The sequence below is a fragment of the Nyctereutes procyonoides genome, unplaced genomic scaffold (assembly GCF_905146905.1).
Source record: "Nyctereutes procyonoides isolate TBG_1078 unplaced genomic scaffold, NYPRO_anot_genome, whole genome shotgun sequence".
NCBI lineage: Eukaryota > Metazoa > Chordata > Mammalia > Carnivora > Canidae > Nyctereutes > Nyctereutes procyonoides.
In genome coordinates this window covers 26,580,375-26,604,051 of record NW_026575160.1, presented here as the reverse complement: position 1 = coordinate 26,604,051, position 23,677 = coordinate 26,580,375, and positions in this window count along the sequence as shown.

Genomic DNA, 23,677 nt, shown 5'->3' with positions numbered 1-23,677 from the left:
AAGATGTTTGTATATCCAAACAAATCTCATTCTCAGATTTCACCTCAAGGCTATCATATTTAAAATCTGCAATAAGAAGACCTAAAGAATTTGCTAGTACCACAGTTCATTTACATGAATAATTACATCAAAAATAAAACCTAAAAATTTGTCTCATGTCTCCGAAGACAAGAAAGCAATAAAAGCATATTACTTTAGTAGAAAATGTGCAAATAGTGCTAATTGCATTAGGATTCCTTTTTTCTTCATTTTCTATTTCTTAATGTGGCTATATTGTACTTACAATGAAAATATTATGTCATTGTTTCTAAAAATGAGTCTTAAAAATCTGTTACTTGATATGGCTTTACTCTTTTCAAATCATGCTCTCAAGAAGATAAGCTAGTCCTAGCCTGTTACTCCCAAACTGAGGCATCTAAAACACTTTAAAAGAAATTGAAGGAGGAGAACATGTCAAAAAGCTGATAAATCAGAAATGTCCATTAGAAGTGGCAAAATTAGTCCCTTCTTAAGGACCATTCATCTAACAATTTTTTACTAAATATATCTGATGATTTCATAACAAGAAAGTTACATCTTAAAGTTGAATCATGACAACTTTTTTCTTTGTGTCAATCCTATGATGAATTAACATAAAATGAATTTTCCAAGAATTTGTTTAGGTATATATTTTTTCAGCTCTCTGGTGGTATACACACATCCCAAGCAATATGGCAAACTTCCCAGTTTGGGTATTTTTGAAATTAGCTTCTGGAAATTGATGATTTCCTAAATGATGTCAGCTATGATGAGCTTTGATAAAAGGCCTGGGGACGCCTGGGTGGCTCAGTGGCTGAGCGTCTGTCTTTGGCTCAGGTCATGATCCTAGGGTCCTGGGATCGAGTCCCACATCGGGCTCCCCCACAGGGAGCCTGCTTCTCCCTCGGCTTATGCTTCTGTGCCTCTCTCTGTGTCTCTCATAAATAAATAAATAAATAAATAAATAAATAAATAAATAAATAAATAAATAAATAAATAAATAAATAAAATCTTTAAAAAAAAAAGGAAAAGAAAAAGAAAATAGAAGCCTGGAGTTTATTTCCAATATCAAATCAGTACAAATAACTGAATAACTCCTGTGATTAGATATTTCCCAGGTGCTGAGGACATAAAGAAGTATGAGACACAGATCCTGTTCCACTTGCTGTCCATTTGGGAGTTGTGTCAGGCTGTTTTCATTTGCGAGAATCAGAAAATTCAAAATGGCATAAAAGGTAAGATAATTTATTGATTAATATCAATCGAGAGTATACAGATAAACCAACTTGAATTTTGATCAACTATTTAGGTTGACTTAATTCTCATGCTGCCTTTTCTCACAGTGGTAAAATGGGTTAAAACAGCACAAGAAAGAAGTCTTCTACATTTTAACTATTAAAGTCCTATTTGGAACAAACCAAAATAATCACCGTGGCTATTAGAATGCCATGTACTAATCTACCTAGGCTTTAGTTACAGTCTATCCTTGAACCAATCAACAAGGTTATATCGACTGGCAAATATGAATCAGAGTCAGCCACTGAGGCTGGACATGGAGTTAATATCATCCATATCCCATGGATACCATACAAAGGCAGAAGTCTGAAATGTATACTAGGGAGGAAATTTCAAGTTTTATTAGAGTGGTCAATATGGTAATCATGAAAAGTAGTAACAAAAGAGGTCAATAGAGTAATGTCACAAAAATATTATGAGCAATTTTGCAGTGTAAGGTTTTACATATGTTTTGGGTTTATGAGTATTTGTTGAATTATCATGCACTGGATTGAATTTACAATTAATTGCTAAGGTAATGGTAAACAGGTGTTTTGTAATTCAGAAAGATAAAAGGATACCTGTGGGTTGTGGTTTTTTTGGAAAGGCACCCGGAAAAAAGGCCTCCAAGGGGTAAAGGGTGAAGATATTCTGGCTTGGGTAATTGAGAAATAAGGCATTGTGGTGGAAGAAAATGGCTCCAGCAAAGAGAAGTGTTAAACATAGAACATATTTTCTAGAATAGTCTAACCTTAAAAAACAAAATGCAGGACCTTGATCATGTCATATTTTTTAAAGTACCTATATACACTGACTGCTATTCTTAGAAGATGCTGCATTAACCATTAATTGAGACTTGTAGCTTTTGCTGCAACTTTAATTTCTTACCAAGAATGAATTAAATTTAAAAACTATACACAAACTACACATACACACACGCTTATGAAATTTTCTGTTTTTACCATAGTTTAAAAAGAGATTTGGCAACATGGTCACATTGGCCATCCCATGTAACAATTTCAACCAGACAATATAGAAAAATTACTGAATGTTATTTTATTTAAAATCTTCCACTCAAGAAAATCTGTGACTCTCTAGACCTATGCCTTCCATGAAGATTACACCACTTTTTATTTTTTCTGTTTTCCTAAAACAACTTGGCTACTAAAATTGTAAGACTGCTACCCAAAGTATTTTAAGTTGTAAAGTACAGTCTAGGTAACATCATGTTAGAAAATGTTATCATATTGAATGTATCTGTCTGAGTTTCTTTTTCCTATTTATTGTCATATAAAAAGGAAAAGCTAAAACCTAAAGCTGCTGATTTCTGACCTCATCATTTAATATTGTTCCTTCCCATATAAACCAATGTTGAAAATGTTACTAGGTCTAAACTAGAAAATAATTGAGTTAATTGACTACCCAAATAAACTCTTCTGAGAAATTAGGAAAAATCTGTAAGTTTCAATTAACTACAGCTTAGCTATAAAGAATCCTCAGCCAGAGGATCTCTGTTTGGTATAGCTTATTGAGGGAAAATGAGAATTACAAGGAAACACATTTTCATAACAGGTCAAGAAAATGACCTCACTTTCAAAGTAATGTCCAAGATAATTTATTCAACCCTCTATTCAATTATTTAACAAATTCTTTTTGAAAGCTTACCATGTGCCAGGCATCATGCAAGATATTTGGTGAACACAAAACCAAGACTGATATGGATTCTGACCAATACAGGATTAGACTAGCTGGGAGAGACAAATAGGCAATAACACTATCAGCAGATGCATGAAATAATGGAAACAAACAGTACAAGCATCTAACCTGGAATTACAGGATTAAAGAATCTATCCTAGAAAAGATTTTTAAGTGCCTAAGCTGAGAATTACATGTTATCTAATCAAGGAAAAGGGATCAGAAAGGAACAGAATATGCAAAGGCCTAGAGACTTGACCTCACAAAAGAGAGCTAGTCAGGTTTTTATGATATGTAGGGAGTTATGGTGTGATGTATTAAAAGAAGACAGAGGAGGAGGAGAAAGAATGGATGGGGAGGAGAAGAATGGATGGGGAGGAAGAGGGGCATGAGGAGGAGCAGCAGGAAGAAGATGGTAACCATATTAGGGATGTAAAGAACACTCAACTCCTACATATCCCACTAACGAGCATGGGTGGGAATCTTTACTGCAGAAGCAGTTTTTCACTGGTTCGTAAAATAAAAGGAAAGGGACTGTAATTATTTAGGAAGGGACCAAAGCTTGAGCAAGTACTAAAGAAAGACAACAGAGTTACATCTGCAATTACCCATTAACCAAAGGAATCAAGTCCTACTGGTGTTCTTTCCATTCTAAGTGAAAATTTGAGAGGCACAGACTAACCATGATCATGCTTGAAGATAGTGAGCTAATTCATTCCTTTAAAATAATGGAACCCTTAGAGAATCACTGAACCAGTCTAACTAACAAATAGCTAAATCAATCTAGGAAATCTTATTCCAATTCTTCTCAGCTCTCAAAGAAAAAAAATAAGTCCTCTTTTCTTCTCTAATATTTTGGATCAAAGTAATATTTGGAACCCAGAAATGGACTCTCAACTCTATGGTTAACTAACCTTTGACAAAGTAGGAAAGAATATCCAATGTCGCTTTAACAAATGGTGTTGGGAAAAGTGGGTATCAACATGTAAAAGAATGAAACTGGACCACTTTTTACACCATACAGAAAAATAAAGTAAAAATGGATTAAAGACTTAAATGTGAGATAGGAAACCATTAAATTCATAAAGGAGAACATAGGCAGTCACCTCTTTCACACAGCCATAGCAACTTCTTACTAGGTATGTCTCCTGAGGCAAGGGAAACAAAAGCAAAAATAAACTATTAAGACATCAATTATCTCATTTTAAACATCTTACAATACTTCAAATGTATTTTTGATATGCAAACATATAGTTATTAAAATAACACTACCAAATAAAATGTCCTCATAAATTTATTTTACATCACTGAAGTAGACAAAATTACACTTAGCAGTGTGCCTAGCTTCTGAGAGCTGACTACTAAATTTTTGAAATTTTTTGCATATTGGTAGACATCAGCAATGATGGAAGTATTTGTACCATAGAAACAGGCAAATCTACAAACCCAAGTTCCTCCTAGCCTAAGAGCCAGATGTTAAACATTTAGCAGCACATCACTATAGTAACATTCATGAGGAATATAAAAGAAAGCCAATCATTTCAATATTATAGAATTGTTTATAAACCACATATGCTAAACAGAGTAAGAAACAAAAACAAAACCCACCAGTTATTCTCAATATCTTCCCAAGGTCGCATCATAAGACTGAATCCAATTATTTTCTTATTGTCTAAAGCTTCCTCCCCACACATATGCAATATGGAAAATAGTTAATAGTTAGAGCTAAAAAGTTTGATTCTCAGATTTATTTTTTCAGAAATTGGCTAATGGGATTATTCCAGAATTTGAACCCATGTTTACCTATAATTTTTAAATTGAGTCACATAGCTATCTATGAAATATGAGCTTGGAAAAGAACACTGACCTTTCTGCCAGCATGCAGAGAATAAGTAAATATATATTTACATACAATAAATAAAAATATACATATTTTTATTTTCTAAAACCATAAAATTCAAACTTGGCAGGTCTACAGATCTCAGTGAGTAAGGAAAATCAAGTCAATTCTTAGTAATACAGTTACGCATTTTTTAAAGAAACAAGGTTTTGAAACAAGAACATGATCATATAAAACTTTTCTGCTAAGTTTCAAGGGCAGTTGAGGAGATAAAGCTATTGCTGCTGAAGTAAACATTATATGTAACAACCCAATGTATAAAGAGCCAACTATCCATCTCACCGGGACTCAGGTCAAATAGAAGTACAACAAATGAGAGAAACAGGGCTTCACTACTTTACTTCCATCCATTCTTCACAGACTCATACTAAAGGGTTCAGATCAAGCTACCAAGGTCAAGTCCAACAAAAATGCACCCGTTGTTACATTATCAGCTTTAGAAACTCTCTGGAAGATTAATTACCTCTAGAGCATACTAAATAAAAGTTAAATGCCTTGCTGCCCATGATTTCAAAGGTTCTTTTCCCTACATGAAGAACTTTAAAAACGGATTTTTAAAAAGCATGATGCATTTAAATAGCCACACCTACACTGCATTCCTGACACTGGATGAAAAGGTCACCTTAATAGATATTGGTGTTCAAGAATGACTTCTTGTGAGACATATTTGGCACCCATTATCTCATTCCTCAGTACATCTTGTTAACAAAGAAATGTCCAGGTCTTTATAGCACATCTTTATAAAGATCATATAAATATAGGAGGAACCCAGTCTACTAATAAGCTCATGAAAGAGTCTTCTTCATTTCAGTCACTGTATTTTTGATCTCTAACATCTCTTTTTGGTTCTTTCTCAGGATTTCCATCCTTCTGCTTACATCACCCATCTGTTCTTGTTTGATGTCTACTTTATCTCTTAGGGTCCTTAGCATATTAATCCTAGTTGTTTTAAACCCCAATCTGATCATTCCAATATTCCTGCCATGTCTGGGTTTAGTGCTTGCTCTGTGTCATCAAATTGTGTTGTCTTACCTTTTAGTATGCTTTGTAATTTCTTCTCAAGAGCTGTATATGGGGATCCCTGGGTGGCGCAGCGGTTTGGCGCCTGCCTTTGGCCCAGGGCACGATCCTGGAGACCCGGGATCGAATCCCACGTCGGGCTCCCGGTGCATGGAGCCTGCTTCTCCCTCTGCCTGTGTCTCTGCCTCTCTCTCTCTCTCTGTGTGTGACTATCATAAGTAAATAAAAAAAAAGAGCTGTATATGATATCCTGGGTAAAAGGAATGATTGTAAATAGTCCTTTAGTAATGTGGTGGTAAGTTGTGGAAGAAGGGAAGCATCTACCAGGCCTATAATTAGGTCTCAGTCTTATAGTGAGCTTTTGCTCCTGCAATGTAAACTTCACACATGCTTCTAAATCCCCCTTCCCCACCTTAGGTAGGACAGGATGGCTAAAGAAAGTTAAAGTTAGATATTCCTCTTCTTTCACTTGGAATCTAGAGCTAATTGGAATGGATTACTTCCTTCCTGTCAAGTAAGTTAGTCTTTGATAAAACCCCAGCACAATAGATGCTAAGTGATTAGTTTCTCCTGAGGACAGGCCTTCTTAAGAACAGAGTGCTCTAATGTATTTCAAAACGGTTCCTTTTCCTCTTCCCCTGGTAGAAAAATGAGGGAATTTTTCTCCAATATTTACTGTGAGAACCTGGTCAAGCTCCTAGAAGCAATACTCACAATGGCACAGAGGTCCCCCATGACAGAGTCCAACTAGAGTTTTTACCTCAGAATTGTCCACACTGAACCTCTAGCCATTTGTCAATTATAGTTCAGATTTCCTACCCTAATCTTTCTACTGGCTAGTCTCTGTTCTGGGAAGCCATACATGATCTCTGTATCCATCTGTATGTCTGTCCAATCTTGGGAGCACAATTACCGGGAACTGTGATTTGCTGTGTTCTCCACTCTCTTAAAGATCCAAGAGGAGTTGCTGATTTTTCAGACCCTTCAGCTTTCTACTTCTTGTTAAGACACAGTGGCGACCCCTAAGCTCGCTACATGCAGAACAAGAGTAACCCAATCTGAAGATGTTTCAATCTTTGTATGCAGAACTGCACTGTATATAAAACAGAAAAACTGGAATCAGTTTAGTTATCCATTAGAGGTGAGTGGTTAGAGAAATTGTGGTCCGTTCATAAAATAGAAGACTGTACATAAGTTAAAATGAATGAACAAGAGCTATATGTATAATCATGTGTTAGCCTCAAAAATATTTTGAACCTAGCATGCTATTTACATAACATTTAAAACTTATATAAATTATCACAAACTATTTTTAGATAATAGTTTATGCAATAAATTTATTTTTGAAAAATAACCTTGCACGAGACGAATGAATACTGAATTCTTGGTAGTTTTTTCCTTCTAGGAAGTGAGGGAATTAGGATCAGAAAGAATTTCCAGAAGACATTAACTACAACTATAATATTTTCTTTGGTTTAATGATATAAAACAAATGTTAGAACATTAAAATTTCTTAAGCCTGTGATAGTGAAAATATTCTATATTGTTGCTTCTCATGTGAAATAATTTACCTTAAAAATGAATAAAGCTGGGGATCCCTGGGTGGCGCAGTGGATTAGCGCCTGCCTTTGGCCCAGGGCGCGATCCTGGAGACCCGGGATCGAATCCCACGTCAGGCTCCTGGTGCATAGAGTCTGCTTCTCCCTCTGCCTATGTCTCTGCCTCTCTCTCTCTCTCTCTCTCTGTGTGTGTGTGTGTGTGTATGTGACTATCATAAATTTTTTTAAAAAATGAATAAAGCTGTGTTAGTTTTGGAGGCTAATTATTCACTATTTCTACATACTATCATTTAGTCTTTTGGCCAAAAGAGACAGTGTAGCTTTATGATTTAGAGTCTGTACTCCACACTTACCTTGATGAACACCAAGTAATACATGGAACCGCGAATCACTATCCGGTACACCTGCAACTAGAACACTGTGTAATAGTCACACCGAATTAAAAAATTTTTAAATGGGCAGAGGGGGGATAAAAGAGAATCTGTACTCCAAACTAAAAATGCCAGAGTTCAAATCCCAGTTCTATACTGAATCTGGCAACCCATATATGATTTTATGGCCAGAGTCAGACCCTCAAGCACAGGCCCCTGAACTTGCATTTCTTTCTTTCTTTTTTTTTTTAAGATTTTATTTATTGATTGGAGACACACAGAGGCAGAGACATAGGCGGAGGGAGAAGCAGGCTCCACAGAGGGAGCCCCATGCAGGACTCGATCCCAGAACTCTGGGATAATGACCTCAGCTCAACACAGATGTTTATCCGCTGAGCCACCCAGGCATCCCTGAATTGCATTTCTTTTCTTTTCTTTTCTTTTCTTTTTTTTTGTCATTAAGCTAGCCAACTAACATATCTGAGTTTCAGTCCACATGTGATTCTAGGAAAATAATATACCTTACATTCTAGGATTGTTATAAATGCTACACGAGGCAGTAAATGAAACTAGCCCTTCCTACTTGAAAAAAAGCATTTTAAAATGTTGACTGATAGTTGACATTAGGAGCAATTTAATGTATATTTCATATTTGCCTCTTTTACCTTTGGCCATAGCAGTCTATCTTTATATAATCTCTCTAGGAAAAAGATTTCATTAATCACAGGTAAGTATACGTTTCCTCACTTCTTTCAACACATTCTTCATATCAGCTGACCATTTATCTTGCTGTCCTCCAATCTGTTCACTTTAATCTATGAGGTTGTGATCATTCAGCTTCCTCTACCTTTAAAATTGTTCTTTCTCCATGGATTATCCAATTTTTGTTTTTTTTTTTTGCAGCCTATATCAAACTTTCCTAAATCTTACCACTCTACTTTGCTCCAACTAGCTAATCTGAACAAAAACATATTACTATTAATGACCAACAATAACTTCAGTGTTTCACATTTTATGGCACTCTACATTTTAAATTTACTTACACATTGTATCACTTATATGACATTCAAATGAAGATGAGCTACTGTGTGGAACTAATTTTATATCTGCTGATTCTAAGTTTAATAATTTGTATCACCTCACATATTAGGTACTAAGATCTTTTCAGAAAGTCCAAATCTAATGGTATGCCTCACTACTGTTTTCTATAGTTTCCCTATATAAGGCTTTTTAAAAAAACTCAACTATAGCTTTGCCCAAAAAAACAAAAACTCAACTATAAGACATGTTAGTTGCATGAATAAATGGATCCATGATAATAAAAATGACCCATCAACTGTCTTATAATGTCTTGCCTGAGCAATGCGTTCAGGGGCCTGCCTGTCCAGATACTTGCCCAAAAGTGGGTAAATATATAACAGAAATACTTCATTAAAAAAAAAGTGGAGATAGTAAAGGTGAACAATTTGAAAGTATATCTATGCTCTATAATCCTTCTGACAAAGAAATGACCTCTCAAACAGAAAGCCCCATCTAAGTTGGTGGGAGGTTTATAAATAGGACATATATAGAAAGATTCTATACAGAAGACTATGATTCTCCAAGGAAGACCTGTTCACACTTAAATCAAGTTGTACTCTATAGGGTAAATGTTTCCTATCAGCCTGAAAAGGACTAAATCTCTTCCTACACAGTTTTCCTATTTGTTGGATTTATGTGACCAAAAGCCCTGACTCTGAGGAGCCCTACTGGCCTATGATCAATAAGTAGGGGTGATACAGGACAAGAGATGATGATGATAACGGGTGAAATCCTACACAGAAGCTTTGGTTTTAAAGTCTGAATGTTGGGCCTCTTGGGTAGAGCAGTTGGCCTCTGACTCTTGGTTTCAGCTCAGGTCATGATCTTGTTTCAGGATTTCTTTTCCTTTAGTACCTGTGGTTCTTGGTCACACCACTTTGAAGTATGAAGAAGTAGACCAGACGAAAAGTGCTGTGTGTGGCAAAACAAAGCTTATTGAGTGATAGTACAAAGCACCTGAAGAAGAAGGGGGCCTGAGAGGGTTGCTGTTGGAGTTTCTAAGCAAGGGTTTGTTTATTTTTTAAAGATTTTATTTATTTATTCATGAGAGGTACACACAGAGAGAGGCAGAGACACAGGCAGAGGGAGAAGCAGGCTCCATACAGGAAGCCCGATGTGGGACTTGATCCTGGGTCTCCAGGATCATGCCCTGAGCTGAAGGCAGCGCTAAACCACTGAGCTGATGAGCCACCCAGGGATCCCCTAAGCAAGGGGTTTTAATGAGAATATTGGCAGGCCATTTTAATCTGATTAACCTCCATGCACCTGTCACCCAGTCAGGTTTTTGTGCATGTGCTCATCTACCTATCAGGTAGTTGTTCACTTGGGAAAGGGTAGAAGGTACCTTCCAGGATAGTGTAGAATAACAGGATGGAGTCTTTTTCCTTTTAAGGGTAGTTTCCTCCTTGGACAAGAGGCCCTCTTGACCCTGCCTGCCTTTCTTCCAACTATCTTCCATTAATCTCAGGGTCTTGAGATCAAGCCCCAACTCAGGCTCCATGTTCAGGGAAGAATCTGCTTAAGACTCACACTCTCTCTCTCTCTCTCTCTCTCTCTCTAACTCTCTCTCTCCCCCTGCCCCTCCCCTTTTCCCACTGCACTCAAATAAATAAATAAATAAATCTAAAAAAGACTGAATGTCATTTAAATGTTAATTCAACCAATTACATGCAAGTGAAGACAGTCATTAGAAATGCAGTAAGAGAACTAAAATTTCCATGTCAATAAAAACCTATGGAGGAGACATTTCTTAACAGTATTCAGTCCTTATTCTGCTTAATGTTGTGATTTTTCTAAATCAATGTGCCTGCTTCCTTATATTTCTGGTTAGTTAGCAAGTTACTCAAGAGTAACTCATATACTATATTTCTTTAACATCCCTGGTATTGCCAATGTAAAAGCAATTTAAAGTGTATAAATTTCTGAATCCTTATTTTTTATACAACTTTGACTATAGGAAGACCATGATAATTTTCATAGTCAAAAAATGTTTCTGAATGCTAATTTGTGATAATTGAGAGGATTACTGTGAAAACAGAAAATAAGTGGATATCAGGTTGAATCTATGTCCCAATGAAGGGGTAAAGTAAACAGTACAGGAAGAAAAATCAGGAGGGAGAAAAAATATAAAGAGTAGTTTAGTCAAGCAGAACTGACTACAAAAATGGATGCAGCCAGGCTACATATAAATACAAACTAGAAAGCTAAGAAAAACAATCTAGGTAAATTCTCCATCTTGAAACAGGGAAAATGGATCCAGTTATGTCCAACCTACATGTGTGTAGTTGTTACTCTCCCAACAAATTATTAAGGCTTTATAAACTGTAGATCTCTGTCAAAAACATTAGAGACTGTAGGGCAGATAGACAACATGTGTGTAAAAGAGATGCATTACTGCTAGCACAAGCTGGAATGCAAACACCTATGAGAAAAGGCTTTCCTTCACATTCATGGATTAAACTCAAGGTAAAGATGAGAACATAAACCAGGCTTTCAGGGATCCACAAAAATTTGGACTGAGAGATCTCATTTGTAACAACATGGATGGTACTAGAAGATATAATGCTAACTGAAATAAGTCAATCAGAGAAAGACAAATACCATATGATTTCACTCATATGTGCAATTTAAGAAACAAAACAAACAAATAAAAAACCAAAAAAACAAAAATCAGATTCTTAAAAACAGAGAACAAACAGAGGGGAGGTGGGAGGGGTAGTGGGTGAAATAGATAAAATGAATTAAGAGTACACTTATCTTTTTTTTTTAAGAGTACACTTATCTTGAGCACTAAGCAATGTATAGAATTACTGAATCATTATATTGTATACTTGAAACTAACACTGTATTATGTTAATCATACTGCAATAAAATTTTTTTAAAAAGAGCACGGTTATCAAGGATAACTATTTTTTTTCACTAAGTATTTTATTGTATGCTGCTGACAGTATATATAAAAATAATTACCCTTAGGAAATCTAAATTTATGAAGATTTAGAGAGGTGGATGTTAAGGACTGACAAAAGCAATTCATAGAGTATGGGACATTTTAGGGATAAGCTCTTGTACAGGCTTCAAATTTAGTTCTCCTTTAAATACTGACTGGTTCACAAAAAGTGCTTTAAAAAACCATCCCAAGATTTGTTTTACTAAAAAAGACTTTCTGTAGTCTGAAGGGATTCATACTTGAAGATACTGTAGTCAACAAGGGGTCATGTTGAGCATTCTACAGACAGAATTGTTTCAAATCTGGAGCTGCCTGGGAAACCTTCATGTGGTTGAGCCCAGACTCTAACCAGAGCTACTGAACAGTTTTCTTCATAGCAGCAACTCTGGAGGAACCAGACAGGGCACTTGCAAGAGCTGGGCAGATTCCTCACTGGGTAGACTGGTCAGGCAAGGCTCATTGTATATCAAAGGAAGCCCATGACTTTAACAATACAAAAATATCCAGAGTGCTGAATTTCCAGCCTCTACAACTGGTTCACCAAGGATGATGAATTGTGGAACTAAAAAGACTGAATGTTCAGAGGTTAACAAATAAATAAATTTGACTACTTGTGAGAACTTAATGTAGGAATATGGTCAAAGTTTGAATAGAAAATATAGGTTAGGTATATGGTAAAATGAATTCCTTTAATACCAAGGCAATAATTTCACTGTAGAATCTTGGGGATTAGCAAAATTTTTCTGAGCAGAAGTATAGCAAGATGGAAGTAGTACTTTAAGAATTTTAATTTATGTTGGTATATAGTCAAATTGTGAAAATTATGTTTTGAATCATTGAATCCCTAAGCCCTAACATAACCTATTTTCATTAGAACCTTTGTCATCACTTTGTCCCTAATGAGTCAGTAATAGCCAAAAATAATCATAAATGCTGGAATTTAGATATAATAAGATATTTCACAATAGCCTTCAAACAGAAAAATTAGAATAAATTGAACCTTTCCTGGAATTGATCTACAAATGTTAAGTCACCAAATGATTCATTTTAATGATACTCACATCTATGAGTTCATAGACTACAGATGACCAAAGATATCTGTACTTAAATGTATAGAAATTATTCACATTGGTTATATGTGATTATTATAAAGTACTCAAGGTATACTGACTAATATAAACGTTAATAAGAGCAGAGACCAAAAAAGGATATAAATTACATGCATACACAGAATGTTCCTTATAAATGAAACAAGTAAACTACTTGTTTATTTTTTATCTTTGCTTATCTAAATTTAGATAAAAATTGAGATTTTTTGATAAGGTTAAGAAATAATGATCATGACTATCTCTTTCTCTGAAAAAAATTGTATTTGTCATCTAATGACATGTTTCCCTTAACACTGAATACTTTATAACTCGGTCTTTGGGAGGAAACTCTCAATTTAAAGGAAATTTCCTGTTCTCATTTAAAATTGAATAGTAACTCAACTAATCCAGACACTAGGGATGATGTGATATCCTTAATTTTTTCATGTAATGATATGTATGTATGGTAAGAAATACATCTTTGCTAAATTTCAAGTTTTGTTTCAGAAGATAAAAGTCTGATTTGGCAATGTTCCCAGAAGTTCCTTTGAGGGAAAATGACACATTTCAAAATTGCAGAATTCCAGTTGCATTGAGTTAAAATAATCATTTTGAAATGGTGATTTTTGTGTGTCTATGTTTAAAGAACTGTCCTGTGTGTTTGAGTTTAGATTTCAGAAATGGCAAATTATGTGAACTCCGGGATGTATAAAGTCACAGCTAATAATAAGCATAAGTGTTGAGTTGTAACATCAACCAAATTTACTCACATGTCTTTATTTGGGCTTAGGAAAGTGCTCTCCTCATCAAAAATAATGAAAACCAGATACCTAGGTAGCACAGTTGGATTTAGGACAAATATGACACTAAAAAAATATATACCTTTACCCTGAAGCAGAAAATAATATCTTCTTAAAAATAAAATCCTCTTATGGCAGCAAGGTATGCAATTATATGGTGTTCTTAGTTGCTATGTCCACTTCTACTAGTAAATTAAGAGAGACAGAAATGATCCCAGAAGAAATATAAGGACTGAGTCTGGTAGGGCTGAAAGATGTAATTGTCTTTCCACATGACACTAGCATTTTTCACAGAAAAGACAACACTGAAATATTTGCCAATGATAAACAATGTTAGTTAGAATTCAGCATTTGACCCAATATTGTTTGTTTGTTTTTTTTAAAGTTGCACATACAATCAAACGTTCCTAGAGAAAGTAGAAGTAGGGTGATAGGAACACTATTAAAGGCTCTAACTCTTCAGATATAAAAGCCACTTAGAATGTATTATGAAAGCCACTTAGAATGTATTATGAAACTTTGAACTCTTAGGATTTTCCAAATAAAACAAAAATGGCAAGACAAGAGATTAATTTCTACACCCATTTAATCAAAATTCAGTAAAGATTCTATTCTCCATTGCCAAGAGGAAAATGTGGAGAAAAAGAGTGCATAAGTCATGATGTCTTGATGAACTGTTGACTCCTGGGAAAATTTATCTTTTCCAGGGTTAGACCAAACTTCATAGTACTAACATTGGTTAGCCTTCCTGTTAGGGATTCTGGTATAACATTAGCAATGTGGTTTTCAACAGAAAAATTAAGCTATTACTAACAATGAAAGAAAAAAAATAAAATTTTAAAAGAATTCAAATATTCTTTGAATTAAAGGCTAAATATTATATTGTATACATTTTTCTCTATTACACATAAGTAATACAATCGAAATATTAATTTTTTAAAGATTTTATTTATTTATTCATGAGAGACATAGAGAGAGAAGCAGAGACACAGGCAGGGGGAGAAACAGGCTCCCTGTGAGAAGCCTGATGCAGGACTCGATCCCAGGACCCTAGATTTACGACCTGAGTCAAAGGCAGATGCTCAACCACTGAGCCACCCAGGTGCCCCTCAAAATATTAATGTTAATTAAATGCTCATACCTCACTCAAAGATTTTTCCCCAAAATTCAACCACAGTACCAATTCTCACTGAAAACACAGACTGCGCATGAAGATCAAGCTTTTAAACACATGTCTGTTTGAGAGACACAGAGAGAGGCAGAGACACAGGCAAAGGGAAAGGCAGGTTCCGAACCTGCATGGAGCCGGATGCAGGACTCAATCCCCCAGACTGGGATCACACCCTGAGCTGAAGACTGCTCAACCGCTAAGCAACCCAGTGTGCCTGATTTTATTTTCAAAATAAAAATTATATACTTTGCTTCAAATGAAATTTAGCTTTCATCATTTTATAGCTGTGAAAAATTAAATTGTTTCTTTTCCATTTTGTACTACAGGTCTTTGAAATATATTTTTTTCAACTTTCTAATAGCCAGTATACCTACAAAACATCAATAATTCAGTTTGAAAACCTTGTCAGTACAAGGATATTTTTAGTCCTGTACTTTTATCTTCCCAGTAAACTCTAATAGTAGTTTTTTTTTTCAAAGATTTATTTATTTATTTATTTATTTATTTATTTATTTATTTATTTATTCAGAGAGAGCGAAAGAGAGGCAGAGACACAGGCAGAGAGAGAAGCAGGCTCCATGCAGGGAGCCTGACATGGGACTCGATCCGGGTCTTCAGGATCACACCCCAGGCTGCAGGCAGCGCTAAACCGCTGCACCACCAGGGCTGCCCAGTAAACTCTAATAGTGACAGAAAATATATATTTCTTAGTGAAGATATTTTGATAATTATTTACATTTAGAATCCAATTAGAACATACTCAATTTAGAGTAAAACTTAGTATAAATGAAATTTGTCATGAACATTGATAGTTGAACAAGCTCCTATATGCCTTACCCTGAAGAAAATACAAAATAAGATATAGTCACTGCTCCTAAGGTGTTTAAAATATTCTAAAGACACAAAAAAGTACAAATAACAAAAAATAAAGTTAATTTCATTATAAAGCATTTTCACCTATAATTTCCAAACATTTTAGACATGGCAATAGCAAAATTTCTTGGTGTTCCTTAATATTCAGATACATTTCAGGCACCTAGGTGGCTCAGGCAGTTAAATGTCTGAATCCTGATTTCGACTCAGGTCAGGATTTCAGGATCATGAAAGTGAAACCTACAGTGGGCCCCATACTCAGTGTCAAGTCTGCTTGAGGTACTCTCTCTATATATGCTTCTCACCCCACTCTAAATAAATAAATAAATAAACAAATAAATAAATAAATACTTCAAAAAATATTCAGATACATTTCAAATATATCTAGGAGTGAAATAAAATAGTGCTCATCATTTTTGCATTCTGATATCATTTTAAATTATTGAAAAAATAAGGATAATTTTTACATAGTTTTATGCTTTAAATATACTAATTTTAATGGAAACACTTTGCTGAACAGCAATTCATTTATCGTATTGTTGTTTATTCTATTTATTAGTATTTTAATTTATAAATGTAAATGTTGAATTCTTAAACATTTCTTGAAGTAAACTAAGTAATTAAGTAATTTTACTTCAGTAAAATCATGCTAAGAGATTTTGGTCTTCAATCAAAACATTCATGACCATCCAAACGATAATGCTAATAAAAACCAGCAATGTGTCAACTAGATAAACCCATTACAAATTAATGCCTATCTATATATTCACATTGTGGAACCTGGATTATCAAAGCCCTTAAATGAAACTCCTTGAACTTGATAGAGGGTAGAGTTTTTTTTTTCCTTCTCCTTTCCTTCACAAGATGACTTTGTTTTTCAACACAGATTTGTTACATTTTTCAGAGCAAAATGAGCCCACTTTCCACAAATTTACTTTTGATTTTAGACAGTAAATTATTTTTCTTTAGGAAAAGCATGTACTTCTTTTTTTTTTTTGCTAAATAATCAGAGGTTGAAACATTGAGAAATTAATGTGTAGCAGAAACTGTGATTTACCTCATTGAATTCTTGCAACCTGCCTATATATAAGTAGAATTTCACTCCCTATTCTAACCGTGAAGAAACTGAGACAGCAAGATTAAGTAATAACTTGCCTAACATTTAACCTAACAAATGGCAGACACAGGATTGGAATCCAAGCCTTCTGAGAGCTAGGTCAACACTATTAGTCACTATAATATGACCCTTTCCAAAAGATATAAACATCCCTTTAACTTAACAAACATTAACTACATGCTAACATGCCACATGGGAATAGACCTTGCTCATATATCATTAGGTAACAGGTGTTGCCTACATTGTGTATATAATTCCTATGGAATCTAACCAAAGTTGGTAAAAAATTACTTGGATTACCATTTTAAATTCTTTAGTTAAGAAAAACAGAACCTACATTATAAAATCTATATTTTATAATTTTTATATTATATAACATTTAAATGCATATAGACACACATATAAAACAAAAATCCGGGATCCCTGGTGGCGCAGCGGTTTGGCGCCTGCCTTTGGCCCAGGGCGTGATCCTGGAGACCCGGGATCGAGTCCCACGTCGGGCTCCCGGTGCATGGAGCCTGCTTCTCCCTCTGCCTGTGTCTCTGCCTCTCTCTCTCTCTGTGACTATCATAAATAAATAAAAAAATTAAAAAAATTAAAAAAAAATAAAACAAAAATCACACATATAAAATAAAATACAATTACTGGAGAAGGAAACCACAAACCCACATACAGTAAAATAAAAAACAATAGGTTGCGGTTCTGTTCTGAGTCACATATGCCCCATCACTGACCAGAGAAGCTTATAAAATATCTTACCTACTCTATGTTGGAGACTTCTTTGTAATAGCTATTTCTACACTATACCCTGACCCACTTTAGTATAACACACCAGTCCATGGATCATTGTAATCTCTGCCAGTTCATACAGACTGGTTATTCTGTTATATCAGTCCTCATATGCTAACTTCAGTAAAGTATCTTTCCATGGCTTTGTAACTATTCAAAATTAAATATTTAATTACAGACTTCAAGTATTTCTATTCTTATTTGAAGATTCATACAAATAAAATAACCTTCAAAAGTATAAAGTATGGCTATTTTTCAACTCAAGTCTTGAAAAATAGTTTTTATGAAAATACATTTTCTGTATACATCTACAGTGAAAAGGTTTTAATAAATCTTCTAGATTAGGGTGTAGTTGAACACATTCCCAATTGAATATAACTTGAGAGCTCATTGACACTCTCAGCTCAATGCCATGACAATCTGGTTGTTATGATCAGCTGTAAATTTGTCACAAATAGTACATTGTTTATAGCAATGAAAGTTCTAAGAGTGTCCTTCCCTGACCATTCTAGCTAAAGTCCTTTCTTTCACTGAGTTTCTAACTTCTAAAGGGTGTATCTTTGCTTGATTTCTGTGCAGCTCCTCTAGACTGTAAACTACACTAGTTATTATTATTACACTCCTAGTACTCAACACAGAAGCCATTCTCTAATACAATTTGGGGAATACAGAAAGAATGAATAAATCTTGCCCTGTTGGTTTTATCTTCCACAGTCAAATCACAGTTATATTTCTGAAATGCAAATTGAATCCTCTGATTTATCTTACACTTTCCAATGGCCTCCTCCTATTTTCTAAGGTAGAAGCCTAAAATTTGAAAAATCTTTGACCACTGGCTCTGTCCCTACCTCCAGTCTCCTTTTCTTCCATCTCTGCATTGAAATTTCTGCTCTATGAGTCCAGAAATATTGGAAGTTCGCCAAATGTTTCAAACTTCCATATTTTCCATATTTTGGTCATGCCATTTTATATACCTTAAAACTCTGCTCTCTAACCAGTGCTTAGGCCCTGATTTGTGACTAACATGTCTACTCCTTCTTTCAGGGATTATTCAAGGGTGCTGTATAATTTTTCAGGGATATCTTTCCTAGTACTCCCAAATATGATTAGGTTCTCCTTTGCCTCTGCTTTCACTGCATTCTGTCCATGCTCTCATTATAGCAATTATTCCACTATACTCATTATTTGCTTTAACTTCTGCTTTCCTACCAGATTAAAATTATGACTATATAATCATTTTATGGTCAGGGGCTACAGTTTCATCTATGTGTTATCAGTATCTAACAGTGTATCTATATCAAGAGAGATCTTCTGTACAAAGGTAGTGGATGATTAAAAGACTGGAGGTCTCACTGTTAATTAATGTCCATGCTAGAATGGCTGAAAATTCCTTCCATGCTGTTTTTTTTTTTCTCTGAAGGATGGAAATAAACTCAGCCTAACTCAGAATATTATTCTAAGTAGATATAAACATGCCTTCTAAACCGAATGTTCTATAAAGGATTCCTCAAGACATTCACATATTAAAGGCAACATTTAGGCATGAATTCCAAATCAGAGAGCTTACAAACAGTACGATTTTAAATTGTTCATCATCCTGCACAATAGAGAGATGATTCTTTTTTTTTTCCAGGAAGTATGCTAAAGACAATGAAGCTTTATCATATCTCACTATTTGTGGTTCTATGCTAGAAAACTGTCATATACTGATATTTCGGTTAGAAAATCTTCTGAGAAAGTGTCTAAGACAAATTCACCAAATACAAAGCCCCCTTTAATAACTGATTCTAGAGAGTCATTGAATTTTAGAGCTTGAGGCTTCTATGAAAGAATAACAAGTTTTATATGTGTGTGTGTGTGTTTCTTAAGACAGTTCAGAATTTTAAGGGAAAAAAAAGATAACTATGTTACCTCTCTTGTGTCCAGGAGAGATAAACGTAAATATCCTGGAAGTAACCTGTAAGAATTAACTAAGTATTTCATGATCCTTATCACCATTACCAGCTCATCTACTTAAAGATGACTTTGTAGTAACACATTTCTCCATTATTTCTGTAACAAAATGACTGCAAAGAGGTAAATGACACAACTGCATTTTTGAACTATGCAGCACAAACACGAAAGTATAATAGATTTTCATAGTACTTAAAAGACATTTCTGTTAGTGCTAAAAGCAAAGGTCAGAAAAAAATATTTTCTTGGTGAAAAAAAAGATACTGAAAAATCCCACCATTCTGTAAAATAATCTGCCCTTAATGTTAGATTTTTATTTTTAATAAATGCTGTTGAAGAGCTAATAATGAATAACAACACTAATAATGAACAACCTAATCAAAATGCTGTTTTCTCTAATTCAGACATTAGAGAAATGAAAAATTCCCATTTTTGTCTTCAGAGAAGACAAAAGAATTCTGTTTCTAGAAAGATCTGATTTTAGAAAAAAATTAAAAATGTGTAAAATGTTTCCTATTCAAGAGGGTCCTCTGAAATACTACATACAAGTCTTTTTTTTAATTAGATGCAAAGTAATGTTTATTCCATGCCCTGCCTTTAGTCAAATTAGTAAAATTTTGTGTTTTTTAACATTCTATTTTTTTTAATTTTATTTATTTATGATAGTCACAGAGAGATAGAGAGAGAGGCAGAGACACAGGCAGAGGGAGAAGCAGGCTCCATGCACCGGGAGCCCGACGTGGGATTCGAACCCGGGTCTCCAGGATCGCGCCCTGGGCCAAAGGCAAGCGCCAAACCGCTGCGCCGCCCAGGGATCCCTTGTGTGTTTTTTAAATGGGTTGGAAATTATATGAGATAATTATAAAGCTTTAGTGATTGTTCTTACATATTTAGCATTGATATTTAAGAATATAGAGCTTTACTATCAATTTTAAGACTTAATCAGTTTATTCCAAGGGCATAGAAAACTAAACACCCTGATGACCCTTCCACTGAAAACAACTAAAATTCTGAATAAAATAAGAAGAAAATGTTTAATGTTTCATTAAGATAGCATGAAAATAAGAACCTACTGTAATTAGTTTGGTTCCACTTAGGACAAAGATGTAGAAAGCCACAAAAGAATGCTGCTTTCACATTAATAATGTGAGAAAGATGATCTACAAAATCATAACTTTTCCAGAGTCCATCAGAGTTGAGGTCTGCAGGCAACCAAGAAAACTACAGAGTGACAAGCCTCTATGAGTAGACAGGACATACAAATCATTTCACCTATGTCAAAGCAAAAGAGAAAAAGATGGCTATCAAACAAGCAGATTAAAATAAATAAGCTAACATTTTAACAAAATTTTAAAGGAATGGTATGGGGGGGGCATTTCAGTTCTATAATGGGTAACTCAGAAACAAGGGGAGTTTGCAGTCTTTTACAAGCTCTTTTCCATTGTTTTTCCCTATGTGCTCCTGAAAAAGACTGATGGGGGCAGAGGTGGGAGGGCAAGACTGAAGAAAAAGCTCTCCCCACTTGGCACAGGCATTCAGTGTATACTCAGCTATTGTGCAGTCTTTAATGTTTCCCTATATTTTTCTTTCTATGAAGCAAAAGCTTTAAGCCATTTGGAGAAGACCAGCAAATTCTCTCATCCTCTAGGATAGTGGTAAAAATCCATTATTTTGCTACAGCATAGAATCAAAACTCACTGCCACCAGGATTGGGATGGAAATACTCCCCATTCACAGGACACAAGCAAAGATCCTTTGCTGCTGGGAGAAGTATATAATCAGAAACCCTATATCCATGAGGGAAGGACAGACAAGCCTTTTGACCCCAGGATCTAACACCAATAACAAGCAGAGATATGCTAGCACCAGATAAAGGGCAAGGAATTATCTCAGCCCTAGATCAACCACAAATACAAAGCAGGGTTTGGCTACCAAGGGAAGGAAAGGAAGGAATGCAAGCAAAGGTCCACCTTTGAGACCCAGGGAAACAAGCATGCCAAACACTGAAGATGAACACTCAAAAAAGTAGAAGATGAAATTCCTCCTGGTCCTTAACATAAAACCAGTACCAAATAATAGCCATCTCCCACTATGGAAGGATCAAGAGCATAGACAAAGGTCTCTATAACATGTGTGGAAAAACTTTTAAAGCTGAGAGTAGAGTAAGAATGCTAACAAAAACACAAGGTAACTCTTCTTAACCACTGGATAAATTTGAAGCTTAATGTTGCAATGAAGAGAATCATAACAACAAAATCTTAAACCCCATTCAATCCTTGATTAAATAGTTTCATACTAAGGATATGATCAAAGAAGAGGCATTTTTGGCATAAATACTATTAACCTCAGCCTCTATTATTCTATATATTACGATAGAATTCAATAAAAAGTTATAAGACGAGTAAAAATATGAGACAAAAAAATACTATGAACAATGAACCCATTGTGAAGAGATAAAGCAATCAAAGAATCATAGTTGATCCATAAGTTGAAATTATCAGACAAGAACATAAAAATAACCATAATATACATATTAAATGATCATAGGAAAAGACAAATAATATACATGAGCAGATAAGGGATTTCATCAGACAGATGAAAACTAAGAGTCTAATGGAAATGCTAAAAATAATAAAAATTAAAACAGTAATAGAGTAATAGAGTCCTTTGACATACTCTGTCATACATTACCAGAGTGGAAACAGCTAAGGAATCAGTAAACTTAAAAATGGAGCAAAATAAATCATCCAAACTGAATTAAAAAAAAAAAAGACTGGAAAACCCAGAATAAAGAATTCAAGAGATATGGAAAAATATCTCCAAAACAACATGAAATTTCAAAACTGAAATTTTCAGTTTGACCATAGTCAAACTGCTGGAAAAAGGAGAAAAATGTTAAAGCAACCTGAGAAAAATGAAACATTTTAGAGAGGAAAACAAAGATAAAGTTTACCGCAAACTTCTTCTCACTAAGTAGCTAAGCAAGTCAGAATACAACAGCATGGAATCTTCATAGCACTGTAAAGAAAAGTCTATTGATTCTGAATTTCATTCCTGGTATAAGTATTTTTCAAAAATGATAGCAAAATAGTCTTTTTTTTCTCTTCTTTTCTTTATTAAACTAAAGATGAACTCATTGTCAATACAATATACAACAAGAAATGTTAAAGGAAATTCTTCAAGCAGAAGAAATGTAATACTAGATGTAAATGTGAACATACAAAGAAATGTGGAGCACCAGAAATGATAAAATGAAGGCAATCATAAAAGACTTTTTTTTCTTATTTTCAATCACTTTAAAGATAATTGACCATCTAAAGTAAAAATGGCAACACAATTGTGGGTTTGTAAGAGATGAAGACGTAAAATGTGTGACAATACAGCATGAAAATGAGAAGGAGCAAATATAACTGTAGTGTTATAAGCTACTAAATTATACACTAAGTGAAATAGTAATATTTGGCAGTTGACTGTGATGTTACAAATTTACACTGCAAATCCTAGAACATTCACTAAAATACTCCACTCTCAGTAATGGGCAGAAAAAGTAGATAGAAATTCATAAAAGTATAGCAGACCTGAAGAACATTATCATAGTAGTTGATATTTATAGAACACTCTCCCAATCAGAGCACAATGCACATTCTTTTCAAATACAGTGGGAAAAAATTTAAAAAAAAAAGCAAATACAATGAAATGTTCACCAAGACAGACCACATTCTGGGCCATGAAACAAATTTCAACAAATTGAAAACAACTGTAATTATAAAAGATAGATTTTCAGATTACAGAATGAAATTGCAAATAAAGAACAGAAAGATGCGTGGGAAAAAAACAAATATTCAGAAATTTAATAATAATCTATAGACACAGGACACAGAAATTTTATGAAGCAGATAAACACAGAAGAAATTAGAAAAATTTTAATATAATCAAAATAGAAATCTAACATTAAAATTTGTAGGCTGCTATAAAAGCATTAAATTTATAGTATTAAATGTTTATATTAGAAAAAGAATAT